At 40.4% G+C, this 19,380-nt stretch overlaps 1 long non-coding RNA gene across 1 annotated transcript in view; it reads right to left on the minus strand.

Annotated features, from left to right (window-relative positions):
• Positions 1-3,946, minus strand: part of LOC139704556 (uncharacterized) — a 65,987-nt gene extending 62,041 nt beyond the window's left edge. Inside the window, exon 1 of the long non-coding RNA XR_011706426.1 lies at positions 3,868-3,946. This is a non-coding gene — a long non-coding RNA (uncharacterized lncRNA). The remainder of the gene's footprint in view (positions 1-3,867) is intronic.
• Positions 3,947-19,380: the final 15,434 nt, after the last annotated feature.

Here is a 19,380-nt window from a genome sequence, read left to right on the forward strand (position 1 = left end):
AAATGAATGAATGAAATAAAAGTATATCAACAACTGGAAAAAAAAAAGAAACAAGATGGACAAATTCTACCATCTATACCATCTTAGACCTCTATATAATAAGTGTTGATCAATCAATGTTCATTTAGAACATTTTGTATCCAGAGTAGTGTGTTTAAGCTGGATGGTATCTGGTAAGACCAACACCTTCACCTGTTCACAGTCTCCATCCCACTCAAACTCCATTACCCATTATGTCAGTCCTGCTGAGTTCCCAATTTGACCTCTTGACATCATCACCTTGTTCACAGATCTGATGCTCACCACCAGTTTGTTGGCTCTGGTCTCAAATTCCATTTGTATTAAGCTCCATTTGCAATTATTCTTTTGATTATACTGCTTCAGAATAAATGAGGAATGGTCTCACCAAGTCTAGCCCACTTTTATATGGAAGTTCTACTATAGAAAGCAGCTGGTGAATGCCCACACTTGTATGAAGCTAGGCATCTTGTCACCTGGTGACTTAGAAATTGAATGATCAACTGGGGAAGCCAGGCTAGGAACACAGCCAAACTCACTCAATCAGAACAAACTCTTCCTTAGTTTTTGTTTGTATTCTGTTCTAATTGGGCTAATTCATTTGATAGAAGACTTGATTTCCTTTTTAGATTGAAACTGAGAAAGATTATTTTAATTTGGGGAAGGTTCTCAGAAACACTGGAGATCTAAGGAAGTCTGAGACAGTGTCTCCTAGATGGGAGCCAGAAATATCAATGACAAGGTTTTCACTGTTTAACCCAGCTCACTTAAGTCCGAAATTCTTGTGGGTGCTTGTTAAAAATTCAGAATTCTGGGAGCAATCTTTAACATATAATGAACTGGAATTTCTGAAAATGGAGTCCAGATTTATTCTTATGAATGCTAAATTTTCATAAACAATGACTTAGAAGGTCAGTGTATGATTTTCAGGGGATATTTTAGTCCACTGAAATTATTTACAGAATAATGTGATGGTTCAGAGTGAATTTTTATGAAATAATAATATTAGCCATCATCAAATTCTCTAAGCAGATCATGGCTCAAAAAAAGGATCACTGGTTTTAAAGGGAAATAGAATGGATTGAAAATATAAAGCCTAAACTTCATAGCGCTGTTTCCTGGATGATTGACAGGTCCTTTCTTCTCTGAAAAGCCTTTCTTCTGTCTTGACCCTGGATGTGTAGCTCTTCACAGATGTAAGCAGCTCAGACCTTCCTTTCACCCACAGAAGCAACTTCAGGAACTGCTGCAGTCTGGCTGCAGCACAAAATAACCGAGCCACCACAAAAGCCTTGTAGATTCAAACAGCAGCTCTTTATTCCCGAACTGTCACCGGCACTCTACACGCACATTCTGGGAAGAATACACTCCCTTCACCGGGCTCTGTGTACCAATTCTCTGGGAAGAATACACTCCCTTCACCGGGCTCTGCGTACCAATTCTCTCAGAATTCCACGAGAACTCAAGGAGCGGGTGCCTGAGGCAGCAGGATGCACCCTATTCCCAGCAGGATCCACCCTAAACCTGGAGCCACCCTAATCCAGCAGGATCCACCTTAAACCTGGAGCCACCCTAATCCCTGAGCAGGGTCACCTTAACCAAAAATGCCATGTCATTCCTACTTGGCTATGGCTCTCAGCAAGGAACTTTTCTTAGAGATCTAATCAGAGGTCTTGTTGGATGCATCTGAATTTACTCTTCTATGATCTAAAGTCATTTGCACCCAGTGAACAAATGCCCATGCCTGGAGGCCACAGGGAGTTCCTTCTGGGTCACAATTGGCCCTTCAGCCTCTGACACACAAGGGAGGCAGATCCAGCTCTGCTGTAATGCGCTGGATTGCTCACCCTCATTCAGGCCAATTACTTTACCTTTTCGCTCTACTTCTTGAGCAAAACAGGAGTGTTTTTAACCATTGGACTCTCCTTACCTACCAAAGTTTATAAAAATAACAGAATAATTAGAGTAAGAAGGGTAAGATTATCCTCTTACTATCTTCACCCTTTATTTTATTGAGGACGCTCAGAGACTTCAAGGGACCCACGCATAGTTCTTAGCTTGATTAATCTGTGGGGACTGTCACTTATGTTATCTCTTTGGCTTCTTCCAGCTCTCTAGGGAGAAGTGTGTGCTAACAGCATTAGCAGATCATTTGGTTCTTAAGTCCAGTGTTATTTTCACTTCACCAAATAGCTCAAACAGTAATGATAAATATAAAATTTCTCTGAAAATACATGGGGAAGTGTAAATATAATGCACTATTATACTGTTATCTCACTCATGTCTCTGAATATCATTTTTAGTTTCCAAATGAAACAAATATTCAACACCCACATGGTGTAATAAACAGAACACTGTACCAGGCCAGTAATCAGAAAACCTGCCCAAGAGGTAGCCATTCCTTATGGAAAATGACCCTTTCTTCTTAATTTGTTTTTTTTAGATATACATGACAATAGAATGTATTTTGATATATTATACATATGTAGAGTACATCTTATTCTAACTAGGATCCCATTCTTGCAACTGTATATAATGTGGAGTTTCACTGATTGTGTATTCATATGTGAACATAAGGAAAGTTATGCCATAAATACAGTTATCTCATACTAAATAAGGCGCCACAAGCATACATTGGAGAAAAGATAGCCTCTTCAATAAATGGTGTTGGGAAACTGGAAATCCATATGTAGTAGAATGAAATTTAATTCCTATCTATCACCCTGCATAAAACTCAACTCACAATGGACTTCTTCAATAAGAATCCTAAAGTACAAGAGCATGCTTACAGTGAAGGGTGCTTGAGGACCATAGGTTGTTACAGCCTCTTTTAGCTGCTTCACTGTTTTGAAATCTAAAGCATGGTGAATTCGCTGCCCTCCTGCCTGCTCAAATACAGGGCATGTTAATATTTGAGGTCCTGTCTCAGGATCCCATCTATCAACTACGGGGGGTTGGGGGCCTCCCAGCATATGGAGGTGGCACTGTTGGTTGGACACTTATGCCCTCTGGTGATAGAAAAGTGTTAGTAGCAGTCTCCTGTTGTAACTTTTACCCTGATGGCTTTTTCTGCTCTAAACTTTCTTCCTCTGTCTGACTAGCTCGAGAGACCTTCTCTTTTACTTGAATCTTTTCCTCTGTCTGACTAACTTGAGAGACCTTCTCTTTTACTTGAATCTTTTCCTCTGACTAACTTGAGAGACCTTCTCTTTTACTTGAATCAATATGTCTTCTCCTTCCTCTACCATTGTCTGAACTGAAGGCTTTGGACTAAGCAAACAAGATACGAACGTCCACAATGGCAATGTGCCAACTGGCAGAGTCCCTGGGCTTTTCTTTTCTATTCTTTTTAAATCTTCACCATGATGGTTCCATTGTGATATATTTAACAACTCCTCCTTAAAAAGCCATGGGCTTCATTTTTGTATTGTATCAACGTATGCCCTGACTGCTCTCAATTTTACTGGGATGCCTCCTTCCTCTAACAATTTACTTAACACTCTTTCAGTTTGTTTTTTACTAATTTCTGATCCCATATTTCTACTATAATACAACCCAACAAGATGACACCAAACAAAACTGAAACAGAATGAAACAAAAGTGGAACAACAAAAAATCATTATAATAGCCTTTCTATCCTCCTGAAATGTCCATCCGTCCTTTCTCCCTATCTGTTCCTCAGACGCAAATAGTTTTTCCTCAGATGTGAGCGGTTTTTCCTCTGTCTTACACATCTCCAGAGACAGGCAACTTAAAACAAAAGCGAAACAAAACAAAAGAAGAATCTTAAAATGGCTACCCATCCTCTCGCCCTGCCCTCAGGGGCGAGCAGTTTACCTTATCACTTACCCTCAGTCGTTCCCCATATGGGCTACCAAATGTGCAGTCTGGCTGGGCACAATTCACAAGCCACTTATCAAGTAGAAATGAACTTTATTTTTAGAACACAATCCCCTCAGAGCCCAACTGCCACCACCGGCTTCCCACAAGCCTCTCTACCCCCCCACTACTCCTGCTCTTGAGGCTGATTGGCTGGGTCGCGTGGGCGGAGCCAAAAAAGTCCCCCAATGAGCAGCTCTGTGGTCTGAAAGGGCGGGGAAACAGCCCAATGAGCATCACCGCAGAGGAGCCAATCAGCTGGCAGCTGGAAGTTTGCTGGCAGCTGAAAGTTTGCTGGGGCCCCTTCGGCTGTGTCTCTCAACAAAAGTACAAGACATAAAATCAAGAATCAATGAATAGAATGGTACCAAACTAAAAAGTTTCTTCACATCAAAGGAAACAATCAAGAAAAGAATCCTTTCTGAGGCAGGTCTCCTAAATGTGATCAATTCAGTCTTTCACTCATTCCTTTCCAAGCAATTATCTAACCTTTTAAAATTTGATTCTTTATAACTGTGATTCTTATCCACAAATATTGCCTCAACCTTTTATGATATTTGTTTAAGGAAAAACCAAACTTCCTTCCCAGAGTGCATATGACTGGGCAATGGAATGCAGAAACTGGAGCAGAATTGAGGCTGAGGTGGAAAATAAAATAGTGAAAAATAATAATAATGAAATACAGAAAAAGAAAATCTAACTTTACACATCCAACAAAAACTCATTCATTTACAATCTGGCAAACCTATATACTTAATTTAATGTGTATTCCAAAGAAGTCATCTCTTAAAGCCAAACAAGTCTTTTCTGAAGCCAAACAAGGCTGGAAAGGGAAGAAAAACTCTTGGCTAAAACTCTTGGCAAAAATCAAAATCCCACTCAAAAGAGGACATTCACTTATTAGTCATGTGAGAAGTATTGAATATATTCACTGCTATTATATCTTCCCATAAGTGTTTTTCACTAGCTGGCTGGAATGTACACAGAACAGAATAAAATAAGCATAGAGACTATTAATAGCAAAAAACACCATGAAATTCTCAAACAGAGGAGCAGTGTGTGTCACAAAAGAAAGTTAGTATCAAAATCAAGTTGAATATTTGAGTCATTGAACAGGTACACTAAATATATTCTCCACTAATATCCTTCAAAATCTGTGATGTCAAATCTGTCCTCCACTATTTCAGGAGCAATTACCAAACCTCACTCCCTTTCTCCATCTTCCTCCTCTTTACCTCTCCCCAAGTACAGATCTTGCTCACAAGACAAACAATATGAGAAAGACATTTGAGAGATTTACATTTTTCTGACATAACAGAATTGTCTGTATCATTATGAAAACTCAAAACTAGCAAGAGATTTGTGTCAATCAGATATATCAAGGTCATAAGATGAATGTAGGAATTCTTTGTTATCCAAATCTAATCCAATAGGCATAATTAATACTGTCAAAATGGCCATAATACCAAAAGTGCTGTACAAATTTAATGCAATTCCTATTAAGGTTCTAGTGATGTTCTCCGTAGAAATAGAAAACACTGTTATAAAGTTCATTTGGAAAAATAAGAGACCCAGAATAGCCAAAGCAATCCTCAGTGAGAAAAGTGAAGCAAGAGGCATCACACTACCAGATTTCAAATTATAACTACAGAGCTGCAGTAACAAAACAGCATGGTATTAACACCAAAATAAACATGAAGACCAATGGTATAGAATAGAAAACATTGAGACATTGAGACAAACCCACATAAATATAGTTATCTAACACTTGACAAAGATATCAAAAACATACATAACAAATGGTGCTAGGAAAACCAAAAAATCTATATGTAATAAAATGAAATTAGACCCTATTTTTTACCTTACAGGAAAGTAAATTCAAAGTTAATTAAGGACCTAGGCATTAGGTCAGAAACCCTGAGCCTACTAGAAATGAAATTAGGCCCAACTCTCCATCATGTCAGCTTAGGAACTAAACTCCTTAACAACACTCATAAAGTGCAAGAAGTTGGCTGTTATCAAACTAAAATGATTCTTTACAGCAAAAAAAAAAAAAAAAAAAAAACCAAGAACGTGAAGAGAGAGCCTACAGAATGGGAGAAATTCTTTGCCACCTGCACCTTAGATAGAGCACCTCAAAAAACATAATACAAAAAAACAAATAATCTAATCAATACATTGGCAAAGAACTGAACAGACACTTCACAGAAGAAGAAATATAATTGGTCAACAAATACATAAAAAAAAGGCTCAACATGACTAGAAATTAGAGAAATGTAAATTAAAACTACACTGAAGATGGTCATGGAGGCATACTCCTGCAATCCCAGTGGCTTGGGAGGCTGAGGCAGGAGGATTGAGAGTTCGAAGCCAGCCTCAGCAAAAGCAAGGTGCCAAGAAACTCAGTGAGACCCTGTCTCTAAATAAAGTACAAAATAGGGCTGGAGATGGTTGAATGCAATCCCTGAGTTCAATCCCTGATTTAAAGAAAAAAAAAAAAAGAGTTGGAAGGAATAAACAGGAGAAAATGTTCTCTCTTACCTATATCATCTGAATATTATTAATGTTAATTTTAATCAGTGTATTGATATGAGCAAAGGAAAAGTAATTAGCTTATATTTCTTTAAAAAGAAAATTAAATATGAATCCTATGAGAAAGCCTACTTTAAAATTTTGTTGTGCTAAAGTTTTCATATCCCCTTCAGATTTAGTATGGCATGGTAAGAGCCAAAGTGCCTCCAGGATTTTCTACCTCACAAATCAAGGATAGAAATCTCAATGATAGTCACGTGATTTTCCCATTTAAAGGTCCACAAGGACCACCCAACTGCCTAGAATACAAAGCTCTGATTGTAAGGCCAGGCCTAGGAATCCTGCCACAATCTCATCCTCGCTGACTTTCACATTTCACCTCCGTGGATCCCCAAACTCCTCGGGCTATCAGCCACCTCTGAAGACTGGCACCTTGAAGGGACCCTGCACACCTCTGAGCCTCTGTGCTTATTCTTCCCACTGCCTGGGATGTCCTTCACCACATTATGCCTGTTAGGATCTCATTTATACTTAAAAATTCAACATCTTTGTCACCTTTTGTTCTTCCCCAGAGTCTTCTTCCTCTCAGCACAATCAACCTCTGTTTCTATATTTTGTGGTTTATTCCTCTGTGCTAGGGTGGATTGTTTATTTATGCGTCTCCTCACATGGACTATGGTTCTTATGAGAGTGGGGCCACAGCTTATTCAATTTTACACCCTCAACCCCAGCACACAGAGCTTTAGTCATTTTTTCCTAAATACAATTAATCTAATGTCCCTTTTAGTTGACTTTTGGTTCTTTACATAATTGTTTGGGGAAGGAATACTAATGGTGGCTTTTTATATTTTGGTCCAACAATATCAATCATTAACCACAGGATAATAAAATTAAAAAAAAAAACAAAAGAAAGGAAAGCCAAAATCCATCTGGGTGCCACCTACTCATGCCTCACCAGATTTTACAACTTAGAATACAGCACGAATTAACACTGGTCAACTGGACCACGGTGGAGATGAGAAGATGCTATTCCCAATCACTTTGAGTCTGAAGAGTGATGGCTGAAAACAAATTCTAGCCCAAAAGAATGTTCTTGAATGTACCTCATGTGAAGTCACTAAAAAGGAAGAGATGCAAGATCCAAACTGTAGGGCTGGGGATATAGTTCAGTTGGTAGAGTGCTTGCCTTGCATTTAGAAGTCCTTGTGTTCAATCTCCAGCTACACACACACACACACACACACACACACACACACACACAAGAAAAAAAAGGCAATGCTGTCCACTGCTTTGAAAGACTACAAAATGAATGTAAATGAACACAGAACCCCCCACTAATAGGATAATTTCCAGTGATCCGTCCTCTGACGATCATGCCAGAGATCCCCAAACACAGGAATGCAGAAGGGCCTGAAGCCAAGGCAAAGACCCGCTCCCTTTGAAGGAGTGAGCTAAACATGCAAATACTTTCTTCAGAGCATTTTTCACATAGTTTGTAACCTGTTTCCTCAGCTTATTTTAGGCTTATGTGACATGAGGTCTTAGGGAAGAGGCCACTCAGGCCTCAATCTCAGACTGATGCTTTGGAATGTGCCTACGGATGACAGACTTCCTGAAGAGTCAGGATCCCCAGCACCGGAAAAGCACTCTCGCTGACTCATTCATTCCAAATATAACTCTTGGGATTTCCCACAGGAGCATGGAGCCCCCCACACTGCAGTTTAAGACTAGGCCCTGGTAGCTTCTCAGCTCTGACCTAAGTCCTCCATGTGAAAATCACTAATCCAGTTGGTAAATTCTCTCTCCCAATGGGATCTGTTCCCTTTGTTTTATTGTCTAGTCTTCTAGGACATACTATAAAGGCTTCTGCCTTTGCTTTAGGAGGAAGACATATAAATGCAAGTGAAAGTTTGAAAGAAGATCTTATTTACTGTCTTCAGGCACATGAAAGAGGTTAGTGGAAGGAGAAAGATACACAATCATCTAAGAAATTTGGAAAGGTGAACTACTTAATTTACAGAAAAATTATTATAGCTACACCCGGTCTTTGAAAAGGGACCTAATCTTGCCAAAATGGAGACAGATGAAGAAACATCCCTATTTCCCAGTTTTTAGTCACAGACTAAATTCAAGCTTCTTATAAATACACAGAGAAGTTACTCCAGGCTATCTGTATTTGTAGCAGGGAATGGATCTTTGCTACTTTGGAGAATTTGAACACAGTGATGTATGTAAAACTTAAGTATTCCCAGGAACTATCCCACAGGGAAAATAAAATACCTATGATGCCTCTCCTGACAAACTCTGCTTTTTCAGAATGGGTTTGTTTTGTTGTTTTGGGGTACAAATAGAATTTTATCATACTTTGGTAAATAATTCAGAAAGTTTTGTGAAAAATCCAAAGAGACATTTTGAATATTTTGAGTAATTTTCATACTGCTTTTCATGTGGGTGTACTAATTTCATTCCCATCAACAGATCCTTTTTCTCCCTGTCCTTGCCAGAACTTTTGTTGTTGTTCTTTTTCGGCTGCTTTACGCTGTGTTAGCAGAAGACTAAGTACTATGCATTGTTTTCCTTTCCAGTTCAGTCAACTCCCCAGGTTTTCTGCATTCCCCAGTTGCTACATGCAAAGCACAACATCCCAGCCCAAGTTCAGATGTTATCATTCTGCATAAGGCATCGGTCGCAAGTGCACTAGGAATGACAACATGCACCATGGTCACATGGTCGCAGTCATCGTGATGTGAAGATGCCTGTTAAATCTAAGATCCAGAGTAGATGGGGTGAGAGTGTGTGTGTGTGTGTGTATCTTCAACAACCATCAGCTTTGGTTGTTATTGTTGCTATACAGTGGCCTCAAATCAGGAAAAGACTTTAGAGGCAGAATTTATATTTTTTAATTTCTGTTTCTTTATACATTAATGACAATGATACCAACTATCTTGTAGGAATTGTGCAAAATTAAGATATAATATATACAAAGTATAGGGAACTTAGAGTCCAAGAAATTAGATCATTTTAATTTTTACTATAATTATTAAACACCACAGGGTGTTCTATAATTACTAGAAACACCACAGGGAATCCAGGGCTTACCACAGATTCTTTCCATCTTTGAAGCAGTGCTTTCTGATCAAGGCCTCATAGAAAATTGGGTTTTAAGGTGGGGCCTCCACGCAAAGTACAATTGCATGTTGATCATCCTCAACCAACCCTCTGAATCACTGAGTTGTTCTCCTTTAGACTTAGCTCATCCATTATTGACAAACGTCAGGAATTTTATCTACAGAGAACAAACACCTTTGGTTGAAATACCAACACAATTGGAATTTCACATCTGGAATACCTGTATCAGACCTACTTTTCTTATATATCACAAGGAATGGCAGCTGTGGCTGAGTTGTGCAAAGACAGAAATCGTGTGAAAATTTTCAAAATTTCATAAGTAGAAAGATTTATTAAAGGATAAATGTATTTTCTATACTTAATTCTACCTATCGTGAGTTAATTGGCCCCAGTTCACTGATAATACTTTAAAAATTTTTCATAATTCATTTTTCAAAGCACATGGAGTCTTGGATTTTCTACAAGTTGCACTCCTCTGCCTTTCTCCCTGACATCTCATAAATATTGTTCCTATGCTTTATCCAAGGCTGTCTTCTGATCCACCTCCTTTCCCAAGACAGGAGCAACCCCTCTTTCCCAGAACTCACACTGAATTTCTTCTAAGACTTTTGATATAGAGTTAGATCTGCTTCAGGTAAAATTGTTACCATAAGTTCCTTTGAAGAAAATTATTTAATAAACTAGCACCCACATCCCAGAGATTGTACATTTTTAATCTTTCTCAAGGTCTGTTTGTGCCCTAATGGATTTCTTCTCATTCTCTTTTCCTACATCTCATATTATTTAGAAAGAATTTGTATATTTCAAAAGAAGAAGAGAGAACACAAGCAGATTAGATTTGAGAAAATCACAATTATATGTTGATCACCCTCAAACAAATCTCTGAACCATTGAGTTGTTCTCTGTTAGACTTTGCTCATCTATTATTACTAAATGTCAGGTATTTTATCTCCAGCCCCAGGACAACAGTCTATAATGGAAGTGCCTCTGCTAAGAGATATCAATATACAGAAAAGAGTCAGGACTGGGCATGCAAAGCCCCTATCTGATGAGGCAAAATATGTTTTGGCTCTAGTGTTTTTTGTATGAAAAGTAGGTCAAGAAAGTTATGTGACCTCTAAGATGGAAGAAAAAGATGTGTCTATGCTTTATGACATGACTACCACGTGCAACTTATTCCCATGAGGGGAACAGAAAGGGAGGGGAGAAGGAGAGCTAATTTTTGAGTATAAATGTTTGACAGGAGCTAAGATGACAAGAACTAGGAAAGTACACAAGGGAAAGACTCTCCCATCCTGGCAGAAGACACAGAGAGAATTCTGGGAACTTACTCCAGACTTGGAAACAAGTATTTCACAGAGGGGACGAAGCCATCTCAGTTTGCAACAGCGATGCATTCTCTCACACATTCTCTCTCCCCATCCCCATCCTACAGTCTCCCTGCCCTCCACCTGAGAACTCCCTTACGGTTAAGTCACCCTATTGGACAACATGGTTACCTGGACAACTGAGGTATGGAAAACAGAGTTTCAGTTCAGATAAAGTTCCAACAGTGGTTCTCATTGTTCCCTGCTTGAGTGTCCACCACAGGGCATGCAGCGCTTCAGATTACATACAGATTTCCATTCTAAATAAGCCCCTAATTAAAAATAATACCCTCTTCCATCTGCTCATAAGTCTCACAAATGTTTTGTTTTGTTTTTTGGTTTTTTTTCCCCCTCTTTGGGTTCAACCTCCTTCTGTGCCCAAATGCAAGTTGCACTGGAAAGTCTGAACAGGAGGTAAGAGTGAGAAAATGGACTTTTTCTTTTCTTTTCTTTCTTTCTTTTTTTAAATTCTTTAAAAAGAATCCATCTTTGAAAGTAAATTAGGTGAAAATAATTTTAGATGGCTACCTGTATTTGTGTCACATAACTTGTTCAAAAGAATACACTTTGTACAAAGGCTGAAGACACTTGAAGCAGATAATATCTATTGAATCTGGAATTGCAAAATGATGTGCATATCTAGAAAGTATGGAAAGGTCATTGCCCGGTCGTGTAGAGCTGCAGCTTATGTTGGATGGAGAGAGAGGGGTGTGTGTGGAAAAATTATGGGGAAGCTCAAAAAGGTAGAAGGAAACCCAGCTTTTGCCCCATACTTAGAAGAACTTCTTGTATACCTCCTCAAGATTGCAGAGATATAGCTTTGCTCAATACCATGATGACACAACTCGGACATGAGGGGTTTCCCCTTTTCTTCTATGATTTGTTAGCTTTCTATGCAATTTGCAATGTGAAATTTTTTTTCTTTAAAATTTGACTTCTGAGATCCTATCCTTCACTCCTCTCTCCCTCTCTCCTTCACTACCCCACCTCATCCTCCAAAAGAGCCTGTCAGGACAAATATTCACAGGAAAGGCCACTTCCCTTCTGGACATGCAACAGGATACACATAAGCACAGAGAAGTCAGCCACTGCAAGTTATTTCCACAGCATAGAGACCCACTTCTCTTTTTCTACTTCTCTCCCCAGGTTTGGCCATGTTTACCTTTTCAGGTGCTCTGCATAGGAAAGTCCTACATATTCTGAGGATCTGGCAAACAGCCTTTTTGAAACATTGAGCCTTGTGTGAATTGTGAGTTTCCTAGAAAGGGAACTCAATATGGTTCCCTTAACTTAGTCACATAGACTCTCAGGGGCCAGAGCTGAGCTCAAAATTTCATTTGTCCTAAAATAATTGTGTGAATGGCACCAGTCCCAGGCACCCCCACCTCTGCTGTCCTTGGTAGGCGTCTGGAGATTCCTGGGAGCATGGCCTTTGATTTGGGTCAAGCGCTGTCAAGTGGCATAGGGGTTTGCTTTACAATAATGGGGCAAAACTGCCAATCCATTAGAATCAGCATGATCTGGGCCTCAGTGACCAAGTTTGAAAATGGATGGACTAGAGAAGATATATCCTTCATATATGAGGCTCAGAACCACCATTCCTTTTATTCTGTTACTCCTCTAACAACCACTGATCAAAAATGAGTCACTATACTTCAAAAGAATGAGTTACTAGTACAAAGCACCATTGGGGGAAAAATATTTTTTCATCCCTTTGAATTCTTACATCGATGTTATTTTCTGGGGGAACTTGGCAATGTGTTTATTCAGGGAAGTCCCAACTCATCCAAATCTGGCTCAGGGAGAGCCTGGACCTTCCCTCCAAACAGATTGTATGCCAAGTACTATCAATGCCACAGTGAGGGTTAATGTTGCCACCAGGACTTTGTAGGAGGTTTCTCCTTTAAAAAAAAAAAAAAAAAAAACAGCTACATGATAATAATGTGCAATGTTATCTGTCAGTTAAAGACAGAGTACAGAATTGTAATTTTATAAAACCACAAGCAAATGGCAACAACCTCCAGAAGAGTCTCTATCAGCCATTCCATTGTGGAGCTGAGTTTTGGAAAGGTCTTTGTGGAACAGAGTTTGTCCGTTCCACTGAGTACATGTGGGGAAAAGTGTTCCACATAAATGTTTAAAAACATGGAGTCTATATGTATTTATATTATACTTCAATTCAAATATAATCTGAATCTTTTTTATCCATTTTCCCTTTCTTCTGTCCACCTCCCAATAGCCTGTTCAGCTTTGCTCCATCTGTTCCCCAGCCTCCTCTGATTCCCCAGTAACAGCAGCCTTTACCAACTCTGAACTTCTGTACCCAGCATTGTATTCCAAGACTGGATCCTCCAGGCCAAATCCTGTTCAAGTTCACCTCTTTCAGAATGCCTTCTCTAACTTCATAAGATGCTGATCAAATAGAAGTTGTATGTCTTTCTTGCTAAATGATTTACAGAGGTGCTTCAGCTCCAGCAAAGCATATGTCCACTCACACCATGTTTCACATGTGAACTGTGTCACTATGCAACTTATTTTAGCTGAAATTAATAGGTTAGAAGAAAAGGCATGGAACTTTCCTTTTCTTTCCGTAGCAGTTGCTGATATAAATATGGTTGTCATAGAGGGAATCATGGGCTGCTGAAAGACAACACACTGAAATTCTGCTTGCTGATCCCGGTTCTAAAATCAACTACATTTTTGGCCTTTGACAGCCACTTCCTCTCTGTGAGGTTACGTTTCTTTATTTGTTATAATAGGAATTCTTGGATGGCTAAGTTCCTACCAAAATTCTGTGAAGACAATCTTTCATTCATTTTTTTATTCCAGAAGCATTTACTGATCACCTATAGTGTATATACATCCATGCCAAGTTCTAAGAACACAGCTGGGAAAAGACAAATAGAGTAGTCTCCCTGGTTTTATGTTACTTCCAATCTAGCAGACATCTAGCAGCTCACTAACACATACCAAAACAGACAATGGCCCCAGTGCCGTATCAGTTTAATTTCTCACACATGTAATGTACAAAACAGGATGTTCTGAGCAACAGAAAGTTCTTCCCAAGTATTAATATAAGGATCCAAGGCTCTTGCATTTTTGTGGCTCTGACATGTTCAACACTTGGCTTTTAAGGTTGCTGTGGTTACCAGTGTCAAGCCACTGGCTATAGAGAGGTGAGGTAGGGAAGCCCCATGTGGGAGATAGTTCAGATCAGTCTTTACAAACTCCACTGGGTGGTTACATGGTCACCCCTAACTGCAGGGGAGGCTGAAAAATGTCATCTAGTGTTCCTGAGAAGGAGAATAGACAGATTTTATGAACAACTAACCATTCTAGAGGGTAGAAGAGCAGATGAGATGAGATATGGAATAGAAAAAGAGAATATAGAGCAGAATTCCAGCAAGGCAGGATTCACATAAAGGCAGAGAGAAAAGAAGAGAAATACAAGCCAGAGAAACACAAGGATGTTTAAAGCACAACAGGACTCTGAGTACTTTGCAGAGGCATCTTGTGAGGTCCCTACCACAAGCAAAGCAGCAAATCAGGTGAATATTCCAGAGAATAATAGACCATCAGAGAATAAACAGTAACATGGTAGCCAAGGACCACAAGACATCAGCACCACAGTCCTGAAAGCTCATAAAATTAGCCCCACAGTTCCAATTGAGCTAAGATTTTCATAAATAATTTGGCATTTCTGGTGCAAACCATGTCTTCTGAGTTGGTAACTATGAGCTGTATTCAGACCTAGGTTGGATCTCCCACACACACACGTTGCCCTGCCTTTGGCTAATGGCTTGCTCTAAATCTTGGCAAATGTCACATGAGAAATCTGGATTTCTATGTTTTCTTGGATGATAAAAAGAGCTGGCAATATTGATAATTCATTCCTGAGTAGCTGAAATAAAATAATATTGTACAGCCACTGATCTCCTTAGACTGGGCATGCTCATTCCAACACGCCATAGTGCCACAACTAACTTTACATGTGCATTTATAGCTGAGTCATGTGGGCATGTGAATTTGAGCTCACTCTCAGTATCTGACAGAAGCCCCTGTAGATCATTCATGCATGTACATGTGTGTGTACACAGAAGTATATACTAAGTGGAAACATGATATCTTGGTTTGCTTTATGCTTAATTTTTGAAGCATCTAGTTTTTTATGTGTAATGAATCATTTCAAAAGCCAGGCTCAGAATACCTGGCCAATGGTAGGTGCTCAGTTAAGGCAATCACACTGCATTTATAACAAGAATCGCTTGAAAGGAATTATAATAAAATAAATACTGTGTAAGGTTTTGAAGTAACATCTGACTCTGATCAGATCCTACCAACTTTCCAGATTAAGAGCTAAGGGCACTGATTCCCCTGAGTTGTAGTGTACATTCTTACAAACAAAGCAGAGGAAGGAAAGGAAGCAACCAGAACCAGAGACAAGAAGTGAGGGAGAAATGAGGAAGAAAAGGGCTAAAACAGGTGGCCTTCCTTGGCACCACTCCTCTCCAACCCCACCAAGAACCTATAGGGACCTAGAGATGAATGCAGCAACAGTTAACAGATTTCCAAAGAAAACAGCCAAGACAATGTCACCTAATGACCACACTTACCTACATTGTAGGAGTTCAGTAAATAGAACTGGAGTAGAATTGGAAGGACACATTAGCATTACTGAGAGCAACTCAGGTAGCAGGTACCCTGGCCTTCCAAGAGTCTATGCAAAGGGCCTGCCCCTGCAGAGGCACTGAGAATTATCAAAATCAATCAAGTACATAAACAAGTCTCATGGGGATGATTAATCCCTGCTGAGAGGGTGCCAGAGGGTAAATGATGTGCCAATAATTCTACAGTCAACTCTAATAGTTCACCCTTCTGGAAAACAGGGGCTCTGACACAGGCTGCCAGGCCAGGCAGAGTGGGAAGTGTTGGCACGGTGGCTGGCAGGGCCACGCATGTCTGGGCTCAGCCCAGAGGTGTTAGCTTGGCCTACTAATATTTTTCTTGGACAATAATGAAAGTCTTTCTGAAAGTATCCTGCTGTTCCCTCTTTTGCTAACTCTCCTTTCCACTATCCTAGGATGACAAGGGCAAGAAAGGCAAGGTTGTTTTCCGATCTTTTCTGGGGAAAAAAATAATAATAATGCAGGGCTCCAGTCATTTTGAGGGTCAGACAATAGCCTTATTCATTCATTCAATAAGGTGTATTTATTGGTGAGTGTGGTGAAGCCTATAATCATAGCAACTTAGGACTCTGAGGCAGAAGGATCACAAGTTTGAGGTCAGCCTTAGCAACTTAGTGAGGCCCTATCTCAAAATACAAAATAATAAGGACTGGGGATTGGCTCACTGGTAGAGTACTCTGATTTCAATCCCCAGCACCAAATATACATGTAGGTATGTATGTGTATACATACATGATATATTTATCAATAACCTACTACAGGATAAATGCTAGATGAGAAGCAATGAACAATAAAAGTATTGATATTTGTTCTCACTGAGCTAACTCTCTGGGGAAAAGAAAATGAGCATGTTACTCTGACAGAAAACTGCAGTGTGGCACCTGCAGTCAGAAAAAGTTTTTCAGGAGAAACTGAGATCTGAAGGAAAAGAAGACTCCAGCTATGACACAGCAGTCACAGCCGGCAGGTTGTTCCAGGTAGAGCAAATAGCACGCGATCTCTCCAGATCGCTAAGATTGTAACAGGAGACACCAAGAGCCTGAACCTGAGTCAAACTTGAAGGGGACAGACTGGCTTGAAAGTGAAAAGGAAATTAATGTGAAGCATTTTTGTAGCTCGCAAGTTTTAGGGTCCAGCATGGGTTTGTGTGACTTTAACAGAAATCTCCTGTGGTGATGGTAGGGAATAAACCAGCTCAGGTCATCCTCACACTGGACAGCCACCGTGCTTGCCACATTGAGGTCACAAAAAGAGGAGAAGGGGGTCAGCACCATCCCTGCTGGGGATAGCTAGAAGCACTTTCTCTATGTTCCTCACCATTCACTCAGTAGCCAAAGACAAGTGTTCAAAATGGAATTAAAAGAGCATCCACATAGGTCGGGCATGGTAGCAGCGCACACCTGTAATCCCAGCAGCTCAGGAGGCTGAGACAGGAGGATCGCGAGTTCAAAGCCAGCCTTAGCAATGGTGAGGGGTTAAACAACTCAGTAAGACCATGTCTCTAAAATAAAATACAAAATAGGGCTGGGGATGGGGCTCAGTTATCAAGTGCCCCTGAGTTCAATCCCTGGTACACACCCCCTCCAAAAAAGGGCACCCACAATGCCCTGATACAGGTGCTCACAGCTGGGGAGGCAGCAGGACTAGTGACCGGCAGAAGCACCTGGATCCATGGCTGCCTAGGTAAAAGGCGTGGGGTAGGAAATTGGTCTGATAGCTAGGTAGTTTATTGTTAGGTCGTAAGTTCATGCAAGATAAATATATGGCTCCTAATAAAAACAGACATCCAGACAGGGAGGATGTTCTTTTAACAATGGACAAGACTCATCCTTTGGTCTGGCAACCTTCAGAGGCATTGTTCTAGGACATTTCCTTTATAGTCAGAGATGATAAAGGGAGGAATTCATTTTCATTGCTATGATTATCTCTTACGTAGATGCCTTGGGCACTGGGCATATTTTCAGTTTTGTTCTAATAGAAGTAAATAAATTATAAATAAATAAATTTTCCAAAGGATATCATGGTTTGGCCAAAGTATCACCTGTGTGGTAACTTCAAGCCAATAGGATCAGACCTGTTTGAAAAGTGTCCAGGAAGGCCCTTCTGAGGGGGAACACTATTACAAACCCTAAATCGCAAATTTGTTTGGTTTGGCATTTGTTGAAACAGCACCGACTCTCCTGGTAAAATTTGGACACTAAATCAGTGTCATCAGTGTCTAGCCTGAGCCCAGTCAGAGCTAGACTCAGAGCTTTCCCTTCTCTGGGGATCAGGAGTGAAGGCTCAAAATATGAGCCAAGCTACATACATATGGCTACACCCCTGCCATCGTGAACATGATGATACACAGTCAAAATCACTTGGAAGGTCTCTGATGGACCAGAACTGACCTGATCATGCTGAAATCTCCCCACTGTTCATAGTTGTTATTTACTTTTTGCAATTATTTCTCCATAAGTGCACATTTTGGTAGTGTTTCTATATCTCTGTGAGGAACTTTTGTCTTCATTTCCACCATCTGTATATTCATGAACGTGTGTGTGTGTGTGTGTGTGAGAAGCTGAACAAATACTCACCACCCAAGTCTAGCAGAGATGAGGCTGTAAAGCATGCATCTTTCATCTGTGAAAACCCTCCAAACAGACTCAGGCAGAAATTTACCAAATGTTTGGCTGGGGCCCCCTGAGGTGGTGAGAACATGATTTTTCATGAACACTAAGGGCAGCACAAGACTTTCCAGAAAGCGATAACATAACCTAAACATGTCAGCTTATGAAAGTCTTCAAGTCCTGACGTCTCTTCTCTGCAATTCTAGACAGGAATACAAAGGAGCAGCAGGACGACTCCCACAGTAGACAGAGAGTGTGGGACTCTAGGGCCTCTCCCCAGAGGCAGGCAGCAATAGAGGGGTCAGGACTCTGTCCTTTGTGCCCAGAGACACATTAAATGGACCTGCTAGCTTAGTAAAGATGAGAAAACAAAGACCCACTCTGTCGTGCTTTGAGATTTTGCAAATTATCCTTCCTGCTGGAGGCTGGGAAGGGGGCGATGGGAAGAAGGAGATGAGTCCCTGCAATGGAAGATTGGATTGGCTTTTGTGTTTGAGGTGTACCATGATGAGGACTGCCAAGACAAGGGGAAGTCTGTTATTCATTCCCTTTCCCTCAAGAAACAACTTTTTGCTGAGACCCATGCAGTCATTCATTCGGTCAACAAACTTTATGTGGCAAGTACTGAGCACGAATAGGACCCAATGTTGAAAACTGGGAAGTTGGACACAGTGACTTCCAAGCAGTCCCTTGAGTCAAGACTTCTCAAGGTTCTTTATTTCTAATATTTCTCCATGTCAGTCGTGCTAGATCAACACAGAGTTGGGACATCAACCTACAGGAAGGAACTGGACCATCTGCCCAGCTGTGCAAGTTCAGTGAAAGACACAGCCCAAAGGATAGATGGCATTTCATCACCACATGCAAAACACTCAGAGCCCTCAGCTTACCCCGTCCACTGCCTTCAGAGGAAGGCACCCTACCTCATTGCCCCCCACATTCAGCATAACCCTCACCATCCTGAACAACCCCAAGCTGGTTCCTGCCACTCATCTTTAACTATCCAGACCCTGTTTCCAAACATTCCTGCACTAAGCTACACATCCAACTGCATTGCTCCTTTTTCTGCAAAAATTCAAATACACAGTGATTGTGACATGTTCTAAAAAGGTTTGCTTCCCCCAAGAAAGTGCTGCAAACTGGGCCTCATAAAGGAAATCA

The sequence above is a fragment of the Marmota flaviventris genome, chromosome 2, assembly GCF_047511675.1.
Source record: "Marmota flaviventris isolate mMarFla1 chromosome 2, mMarFla1.hap1, whole genome shotgun sequence".
NCBI lineage: Eukaryota > Metazoa > Chordata > Mammalia > Rodentia > Sciuridae > Marmota > Marmota flaviventris.